At 39.7% G+C, this 10433-nt stretch overlaps 1 non-coding gene across 1 annotated transcript; it reads right to left on the reverse strand.

The window, feature by feature from the left end:
• Nucleotides 1-717: 717 nt before the first annotated feature.
• LOC112745032 (small nucleolar RNA R71) lies at nt 718-824 on the reverse strand. Its single transcript, XR_003172981.1, has one exon. It is a non-coding gene; the product is annotated as a small nucleolar RNA R71 (small nucleolar RNA).
• Between the last annotated feature and the right edge of the window lie 9609 nt (nt 825-10433).

Here is a 10433-nt window from a genome sequence, read left to right on the forward strand (position 1 = left end):
TGCATTTTGTTTTAATATTTGCTTCCCTGACCCACTAACTGTTTGATATATTGCATCACTCACACTAATAGTATTTCTGCAGAAAATATTATCTGCATCTATCTTTCTTGCTTGTGCCTTATTGGTTGTATGACAGGTAGAAAAAGCAGGGCTTCAACTTTCTTTGATTCTGAACCTGAGAGGACCTTCCTTAGATTAAGGAGGGAAGCAAGAGAGAAGAGAGTAGTTGGTGCTGAGGAAGAGGAGGAGTACATTGAACCAGACATGAATGAGAATATGGGGAACCATCATGAAGAAGAGGCTCACAACCATGGCAGAGAAGGTCCAGCGCATCAGGCTGGACAAGAGAGAAGAGTTCTGGGTTCTTACATCAACCCAAATCCAAGAAACTGTGGAAGTTGCATCCAAAGGCCAAGCATACATGCCAACAACTTTGAACTAAAGCCACAGCTCATCACCCTTGTTCAAAACAATTGTTCATTTAGAGGAAGTGTCCAAGAAGACCCCAAATAACATCTAACCACCTTCCTGAGGATATGCGATACTGTGAAGTCTAATGGTGTTCACCCTGACACCTATAGACTACTTCTGTTTCCCTTCTCACTCAAGGACAAAGCATCTAAATGGCTGGAATCCTTTCCAAAGGAGAGTTTAGCAACCTGGGAAGACGTGGTGAACAAATTCTTGGCAAGATTCTATCCTCTTCAACGAATCAACAGGTTGAGAGCTGAGGTACAAACCTTCAGGCAGTAAGATGGTGAGACTCTATATGAAGCATGGGAGAGGTTTAAGGACCTGACAAGAAGATGCCCGCCAGATATGTTCAATGAATGGGTGCAGTTGCACATTTTCTATGAAAGCCTTTCGTATGAATCAAAGAAGGCAGTAGACCACTCATCCGGGGGATCTCTGAATAAGAAGAAGACCATTAAAGAAGCCATAGATGTCATTGAGACTGTAGTAGAGAATGACTACTTCTATACTTCTGAAAGAGGCAACACTAGAGGAATGATGGAGCTGAACAATGTGGATGCACTGCTAGCTCAAAACAAGCTTATCACCAAGCAGTTGGCTGACCTTACCAAAAATATGGAGAGGAATCAAGTGGCAGCAATCACCACGTCAGCAGTAGCTCAAGAAGGAGTGAATGAAGAAGCATAAGGTGATCAGGAACAAGTCAACTACATTGGAAATTCACCTAGGCAGAACCATGACCCATACTCCAAAACATATAATCCTGGTTGGAGGAACCACCCAAACTTTGGGTGGGGAAACCAACAGGATCAAGGCCAAGATCAGAGACGCCACAACCCCAACAACAATGCAGCTCACCAACACTCCACACAGAGGTCATATCAACACCCACCTAACAACACCTCTCAACATCCATACCAATGTCAAAATGGCCCTTCTCATCCTTCCAATCTCAACTCTCCATCATCGGAAGAAAGACTATCAAGGATTGAGACTCTACTTGAGGGCATATGTAAGGAAATCCAAGATAACAAGGTGTTCAAGGAGGAGGTGCGAGCCAATATCAAGAACCAGGGAGACACCATCAAGAGGCTGGAGTTTTAAGTGGGATACATTTTTGAGAAGATCCCCAAACCTACTGATAGCTTCCCAAGTGACACAGAAAAAAATTCGAGAGGTGAAGCAAAGAAGGTCAGCTGGGAAGATTGCAAGATGGTTACTATAAGTGATAAGGAGACTGAGGAAGAGCCGAACAAACCATTAGAACAACCTGAAGATACATCAGCAGGAAAGCAGGAAGAGAATCATCAAGAAACCATAATCACATAGAAGGAGCTGCTAAGACTCTATGCACCCTTTCCTCAAATACTCAATGGTGGTGTAGAGAAGAGAATATACTCAAGGTTTCTTGACATGTTTGCATCTCTCCATGTAAACATACCATTCATCAAGGCCCTCCAACAAATGCCCTCATACATTAAGTATATGAAGGAGCTGCTAACTAGGAAAAGCTGACTCAAGGGAGGACAAACAATAGTGATGAATAAGGAGTGCAGTGCTCTCATTCAAACAGAGTTGCCTACAAAAAGGAAGGACCCAGGGAGTTTTCACATCCCCTGTGCCATAGGAGAAACACTGATTGATAAGGGACTCTGTGACCTGGGAGCAAGCATCAACTTAATGCCTCTATCTCTAATGAAGAGGCTGCAGATCACTGAGCTAATGCCCACAGACGTAGTCATCAGGCAGGCTGACAAAACTCAAAAACAAGCAGTGGGAGTGGTTGAAAATGTGTTGGTGAAAGTGGGAAACTATTTCCTCTCCACCGATTTTGTCATATTGGAAATGGAAGAGAGTCCCATCCACCTAATCATATTGGGAAGACCGTTCCTCGCTACAGCCAGAGCACTCATAGATGTGGAGCGAGGAGAGCTAATACTGAGGATAAATGATGAACAACTCGCATTCAATGTCTTCAAACCCTCACAAGAAGCAGACTAGGAAAACAAGGAACCAAGAGAAAATCACAACAAAGCACTGGTGGAAGAAACAAGCACTGAAGCACAAAATGTACACCTGGGAATCCCCTTGGTTGATAAGCAAAACAGCCAGAAGGTGTCACAGCTAAAGGAAACTCAAGTGGAGCCAAAATCACCAGAATCATATGAGACCAGTAACAAAATCTCCCTAGGAAAAGAGACCACAAAGAGCAGGATAACAGCAAAAGAAACAAAGAAGAAGGCACTAAGGAGATGGAGGAACAAGAAGATCCCTACAGAAGATTTCTCTCCAGGGGATAAAGTGATCTCAGCTTACTTCCCAGATATTCCACCTCATCTCCCCACCATCCCATCTCAGCTACCCAAGGTTTTCACCATCAATAAAGTTCTCTCCCTAGAACATGTAGAGATCCTTGGTGAAGCCAATGGATATAGGTTTACTGCAAGAGGAGAAGATCTGAAGCACTACCAGCCACCCTGACAAAAGGCAGAATGTCAAGCTAGTGACGCTAAAGAAGCGCTTCATGGGAGGCAACCCATGTTTTACATGCTTTTAAAGTAGTTAATAAAGTAAGGTTCATGAAATTCAAATCAACTTTGACATATCCTTGAATGCAACATATAGTGAAGAACAAGTTTGGTGTTCAAGGCACACTAAGAGAGCATGAATGCAACTCATAGCATGTCACTCTTAGCACCTTGAACAAATCTTCTTACACCACAGTGCCACAAACTAAGTTTGGTGTCACCAATGTTGCATACATGGACATTTAGTTGGTTATTTGGTTTGCACTCATGAATAGCAATTAGTAACTAGAAACAAAAATTTTAAAAAGTAGTTACTCTTTCTCTTCTTTTCAAATTTTGCCGCCACTTTCCACAATTTTATTAATCATATTTCTTTTATTTTGTAGGAGAATTGATGGGACAATTGAAGGGGGGTTCGGCCACCATAAAAAGAGAGGACTATACACGTGTCTTCAAGGGGATTGCATTGGGAATTGTTGCCATGCAACATTGGAAGAAGAATAAGCTTGGAAACTGAACCAACCCCATCATAAAGTTGATGATCCTTGTGCTCATCCATTGCTAAACCCCATCCGTCCATCACACACCCACTCCATCAATCCACACCTTCCATTCACTCACCACTTTCCTATATAAGTGATTCCTAGTCCGTACTTCCCTTCACATTCCAGCAACCACTTCTTCAGACTTCTCACTCTCGAAGTACAATTCTCCAAGCTACACCCTATCCAAACCCAACCGAATTCCACCACTTATCCACAACCCCTCAACACTTTCACACATCAACTCTTACTTATGGCATCATCGAGCTCCAAGAGGCAAAAGAGAAAGGAACCGATTGAGGGCAGCCCTTTTGATGAAGAGAAATTCAAAACTGCATTCCATGAACTTGAATTTGAACGGATAAAGCTCAAAAAGATATTGCCTGAGTTAACATTCCAGTTCAACGAGGATGAATGCCCACAGATTCGAGAGAAGATCGAACAAAGGGGTTGGCAAAGGCTCACGAACCCAGAAGCAAAGATAAATGCAAACCTCATCAAAGAATTCTATGCAAATGTGGTCAGAGAAGACAAAACTAAGGCCCCCACCTTCAAAAGTTAGGTGAGAGGAACAGAGGTGGACTTCAGCCCCAATGCCATAACGAGGGTTCTTCAGCTGAAATCGCCACATTTTGATGAGCCCAGTTATCACGTGAGAATAAATAATGGCCCCGACAATGATGAACTTGAAGAAATTGTGAATGATATGTGTGTTATAGGATCTGACTAGGAAAGGTATTCGGATAGAAGACCTCGGTTCATCAGGAGAGGAGACCTCATCCCGGAAGCCAAGGGATGGTTTGAGCTCGTGAGGAGATCTATCCTCCCAGCTACAAACAATTCGGAGGTTAACACTACTCGAGCCACTATGGTACATTGCTTAATAAAGGGTGGAGGCATCAATGTGCATGAGATTATAGCTGAGGGGATTCAAGAGTCAGCTGAGAAGAATGATCCAGGTGCTAGACTTTGGTACCTCAGCACCATCCTTAGACTGTGTACGAAAGCCAAGGTAGTCTTCGAAGACAACAATCCAAGTTGGGTAAACCCTGGAAGGTCAATCACGTTACAGCGAATAACTTATGTGGCACCCGCCCAGTAACAAAGAAGGCCTCAAATAGGGAAAAGAACATCACAAGAAGGACCTCACCAAGAAGAACATCATCAGGAAGAATACCAGCAAGAAGAGTACTATGATCCAACCAATATAAATCTGGGCCACATTCAAGGAGCCATTGAGGACTTGGCAAGGAGATATATGGAAGGGCAAGAGCAATAACTACACATTTAATCCCAAAGGATGGATCGTCAAGAAGAACTCCTTTCTAATTGGATGAATCAACAAGGGGAGTGGCAGAAACAGCAAATGGAACACTACTCCCAGCTCACTCAAGCCATCAATCAAGTGACTGAAAGGCAAGAACATCAAGATAAACGCCTTCAAGAACTCAACCAACGTCAGCTAGCTCAAACAAAGGCATTCAATGAGTTCAGCGTACTTAATGAAGGACGGCAACTACATAGGGAGGAGTTCAACATAAACACTCAAGCCAAGTTGAACTATATGTCTGGTCATATGCATAATCTGCACTCTGCAATCCCTAGGTATGATGTAGTCCAAAAAGATCTAACAGAACAAGAGGAAAGGAAGGTGAAACAGCAGAAGGAAACATTGAAAAAGAAGATGGAAGATGCTGGCTTCTGGAAAAAGTTGATTGGAAAAGGAAAGGGAAGTGGGAGTTCAAGCACTCAAGAAAAACACAAAAAGGACAAACAAGAGGGAGAGCATGAGCAACCCCATGAGTAAAAGGTGGTGGAGTTCCCTCATTATCCCATCTTTTTCAAGTTTTAAATAAGGAAAATCATGTATGAAATAGAACATGCTTCTATGGTAGTTTAGGTTTTTCTTGCCTTTTTCATATGTGTGCTGGTTCAAGTTACCTATCTTCATCTGCATCTTGCTTATTGTATGTTTGTCCTTTTAAGCTAAATAAAAAGAGATGTTATGAAAGACCAGAGTGATGTTCAATTTGTGGAGTAAGTTCTTAGATTTGTGGTGTAGTAATCACTTAGTTAAGTTGGTTCACCAACAAGGTGGGAAGGCAACTATCTGTCCTGAATCATATGCTTGAAACACACCCCATGAGACTAGCTAAATAATAAGATCCCAATAAGAAAAAGGAAAAGAACAATAAGAGTTGAAAAAGAAAGAAAGGTAATAAAGAATAAGGCTAGGCACTAAGGGCTTGAACCTTGAGGGATGTGTCTGTGGTGCTCTTGTACCAAGGATCTGCTTGGATGAATAAGTTCTTAGGAGTGCTTCATCACTTGGTAACTTGGGTTAACTAACTCGGGATTATCAACTGAAAATCCACTATCAAGAGCAACCTTGCTACAGAATATTTAGTAACCCAAAGAGGTGCTGGACACCAAGACCTCAAGGAAAGAAAATAACAAACCATGTGCCTGTGGTATGCATGTATGGGGGAGAGAGACTTGAGGGAGTAAGTCCTTAGGGGTGTTTCAACACCTAGCACCTTGAACCAACTGGTTCGGGAGTGTTGGCTGAAAACTTATCTTAAAGAGTCGCCCTCTCACAGAACACTTAGCCTAAGGATGCAATAAACCTTGGAAAGACAAAGGGATCAATAAATAACAGTCTCAAAGGGTGCAATCAAGTGAGTATTCCAAGGCATGATAAAGGTTTGAAAGCTAGTAAAGGAATGAACCTAAGTTGCTATGCATGAAACCCTATAAAACCAAGGACATGACTTCCACAAGAATGATTCATTCATCTTGTCATTTCATTCATCATTCTCTTGTTCCAGTACTTGCTTAGGGACAAGCAAGCTTTAAGTTTGGTGTTGTGATGTCAGGGCATTTTGGCCAGTTTCACTGACCTTTTCTTTATGGTTTTAGGGTAGTTTCATGCGCTTTCTTAGGAAATAAGCAAGTTTGGGTAAATAATCACTTACATCTTGATTCAAGCAAACATTGTGAATTTTACATGATTTCATGAGAATTATGCATGAATTAAATGACAAATTGAATGATGCACGTCTCATAACTTGGATTAGAACTTTGATGCACTTTATTGCTTGATTTCAGGACAAAGGAAACAAGGAAGAACCACGTTAGTAGCCACGTTAGTCTAGCTAACGTGACCACTAACGTGGAATGGAGGCTAGCTTGCAACATTAATGAGAAAAGTGATCGCCATTAACGCCTTCGTGAGCCATCATAGCCCACGTTAGTTGCCACGTTAACTATGTTAATGTGGAAGCTAACGTGGAAGAGAAGTAGAACTCCAACGTTAGTGGTAAAAGTAAGTGCCACTAACGTTCCAAAGTGGCAGTTGGCCACGTTAAGAGTCACGTTAACTCATTTAACGTGAACTCTAACGTGGATGAGGAAGATAATGCCAACGTTAGTGACATTCACCTTTGTCACTAACGTTGGACTAAGCTCATATTTGCCACGTTAAGAGTCACGTTAACCTAGTTAACGTGGACTCTAACGTGGAGGGAGCAAGGAATCACCAACGTTAGTGAAACTCACCTTTGTCACTAACGTTGGATTAAGCCACTATGAGCCACGTTAATTACATTAACGTAGAAGCTAACGTGGAGAAGAGGGATGATGAGCCAACGTTAGTGACACTCACCTTTGTCACTAACATTGGAGATGGCTATCAATACCACGTTAGAAGTCACGTTAACCTAGTTAACGTGAACTCTAACGTGGGAAGTAGGGGCGTTTTGAAGCGTTAGTGACAAAGGTAAGTATCACTAACGCTCTGGAAGATTTGGCAAGCCTACGTTAAAGGCCACGTTAACTATACTAACGTGAACTCTAACGTAGGAAGAAAGGGGTACTCTCAACGTTATTGGAAAAGGTAAACCCCAGTAACATTTGCGAAGGGCCAAGAAGCAACGTTAGTGGTCACGTTAGTGCCACTAACATTGAAGTTAACGTGGACCATTTTTGGGTTAGGAACGTTAGTGAAAAAGGTGATTGTCACTAACGTTCTCGACCCCACAGTTTCACTTAACGTTAACACCACTAACGCCCCAAGCTAAAGTCCATACCTACTGCACACTTTCTCTGCAAGTAAAGCTGAGCCCACTGAAGACGATAACTACTTCAACTCAAGATCCAAAGGCCCATATCCAAGACTTGAAGAGCCAACTAGAAGATCAGAAGAATAGTATAAATAAGGAGAACTTTGAACTAGAAGGGAGCTTTTTGGGCATTATTAGAATTACTCTCTGTATTTTTTACTTTCTCTGCAACTTCTAGTTTAACTTTTCAGAATGCATTCTCCATCTTTGTTTTCCATTCCCAAAGCTATGGACAACTAAACCCCTTTCATTGGGTTAGGGAGCTCTGTTGTAATTTGTTGGATCAATAATAGTTTTTATTATTCTTCTTCTTTCTTTTCTCTTGATTTTACTAGAAAGCTTTCAATCTTCACCCAATTGAGTAGTTATCTTGGAAAAGAAGCTATTCATACTTGGATCTCTTCGAAACTTTGGATGAGGAATGAAGAGATCATGCTAGAAATACTTTCTCATGTTGGACCAAATTGGGGTTTGGATGGATATAGTGACATATAATCCTACCAACACTTTGATTTGGAAATACATGTGGTATAATCAGTGACCATACCTCATCTCTTCTCATGAGCAATTGGACCAAGGAATTGGCTATTGATCAAGATTTGAGAGATTGAATTACCAAGGAATTGGAATTCAATCACTTAAGATTGCCAAGGAGATCAATGAATGCATTGATTGAGGAAGAGATGAAAATGAACTTGATTCGGAGGATGCAACATCTCCTAAGCCCAATGAACTCCCCATTTCTGATCTTACTCATTCTCTTTAATTTTTGCCCATTACTTCTATGATCATCTTCCACATTCCCATTTAAGATTCTACAATTTATTTTCCGTCATCTATTTTCAGCTCTTTATTTCCAGCATTTACATTTTCTGCTATTTACTTTCCCGCCATTTAATTTCCTGCAACTCTCAAACTAAATTCTGCATAGCTCAACTAGAACATTCCTCCAATTAAAGTTGCTTGACCAATCAATCCCTGTGGGATTCGACCTCACTCTATTGTGAGTTTTTACTTAACGACAATTCGGTATACTTGTCGAGGGAGATTTGTTAAGAGACAAGTTTCCGTGCATCAAAACATTCTCTTCCGAACACTTCTATTTAGTTTATTTTGAGTTTTACTATGCTTTTTGTGGATATTTATAGTACTTTGACTTATGCACTACTGTTTAGTACTTTTGGTATATATATTAGTTGCTTCTAGTTATCTTTAGTATTGCATTTCCATTTTGGTATATATATATATATATATATATATATATATATATATATATATATATATATATATATATATACATATTGCTTCCTTATACTGCTGGTATATAGTATAGATATGGATTATGATTGGATGATATGAATAGCTTATACCTAGTTTATCTTGGTCCTAATTGTTCATGTTACTTTTTGCTTGTTGAAAATTAGGAAAAGAACTAGGAAATTTTGAAAATTTTTGCGTCTATCACATGATACATACATATAGGAAATAATTTTGGTGAAAAACAAGAAGGAATTCCAAGAATTGTGTCAAGGGCATTCTATTGAATTGATTGAGAAAACTATTTTCAAAACTTGCTTGAATGATTTATTTTTGGAACATAGAAGAGTAAAGAACAAATACCCTGTGAGTTTTTGGGCTATATTGAGTGATTACACATTTCAACCACTAATTTTGTTCATTGTGTGATATATCTCTTCTATGATTGTGATCTTGGTTTTGCTTGATTCTTTCCTTCCAATGATTGATGTTTTGAATTGCATTGAGCATGATTGAGGCCATCTTTGATAAAAGCTTACTTTACCCATAGAACCTACATTTTGCATTCACCATTGTTAAACCCTTTTGAGCTATAATTGACCCCATTATTTTTAATATTACCACATCACAACCTTAAGCGAAAAACCATGTCTTACCTTGGATTGTATCCTTGATTGGCTTAGGTTGAAGGAGTGTGTTACATTTAAGTGTGGGGGAATCTTTTGGAAAACTTTGGTAGTAAATAAAAATGTTTAATTTGGATACTTCATTGAAAAATTTTGAAAAATAGAAACATTCATGTATGAACCACTTAACCTTATACAATTCTAAATTCAAAAAAAAAAAATCCTAAAAAGGGGATGAAGGTCACCCTAAGGAGTAAATGAACGAATAAAGAATTGCATATGTGATGTTCTTGTGAGAAAAGCATACATGAGTGTTTGTGAGAAAGAATTGATGGAAGGTTAGGATTGTATTTTGTTTTGATTTGGTTAATATAGGTTGATGTGGATGACTTAAGCTGATCAAGGATTCAACCATTTTAGTCCACTTAGTCATATCTATCCCACCTTAACCCTAACCCCATTACAACCATATGAAGTCCTCATGATAATTGCATTCATGCATCACTTGTTGTTGATTGTTAGATGAAAAGCAATTCCTTGAAAGCATGATTAGGAAGAGACTTGAGTGATTAAACCCCTAAATACTGAGTGACTAGAGTGTATACACACCTAGTGAGGGTTCAATTACTCAACTCTATGTTTCCGTACTCCTTATCATGTATTCTTGCAAGTTGCTTCACTTTGATAAGTTGAATCAATCCTTTAGATTTTGGATGCATTGGATTATTTCTTTGCTTAGCCCTATTTGTCCATACTTGCTTGGGAATTTGATTGTTTGTTTCACCAATTTCATATAGATACTATAGATAGATATATAGATATAGATAGTATATAATATACTTGCATGAAAATAGGTAGTTGCATTTAATAAGTTGACTACCCCTT

This window comes from Arachis hypogaea, chromosome 14 (genome assembly GCF_003086295.3).
Source record: "Arachis hypogaea cultivar Tifrunner chromosome 14, arahy.Tifrunner.gnm2.J5K5, whole genome shotgun sequence".
NCBI classification, from domain to species: Eukaryota; Viridiplantae; Streptophyta; class Magnoliopsida; order Fabales; family Fabaceae; genus Arachis; species Arachis hypogaea.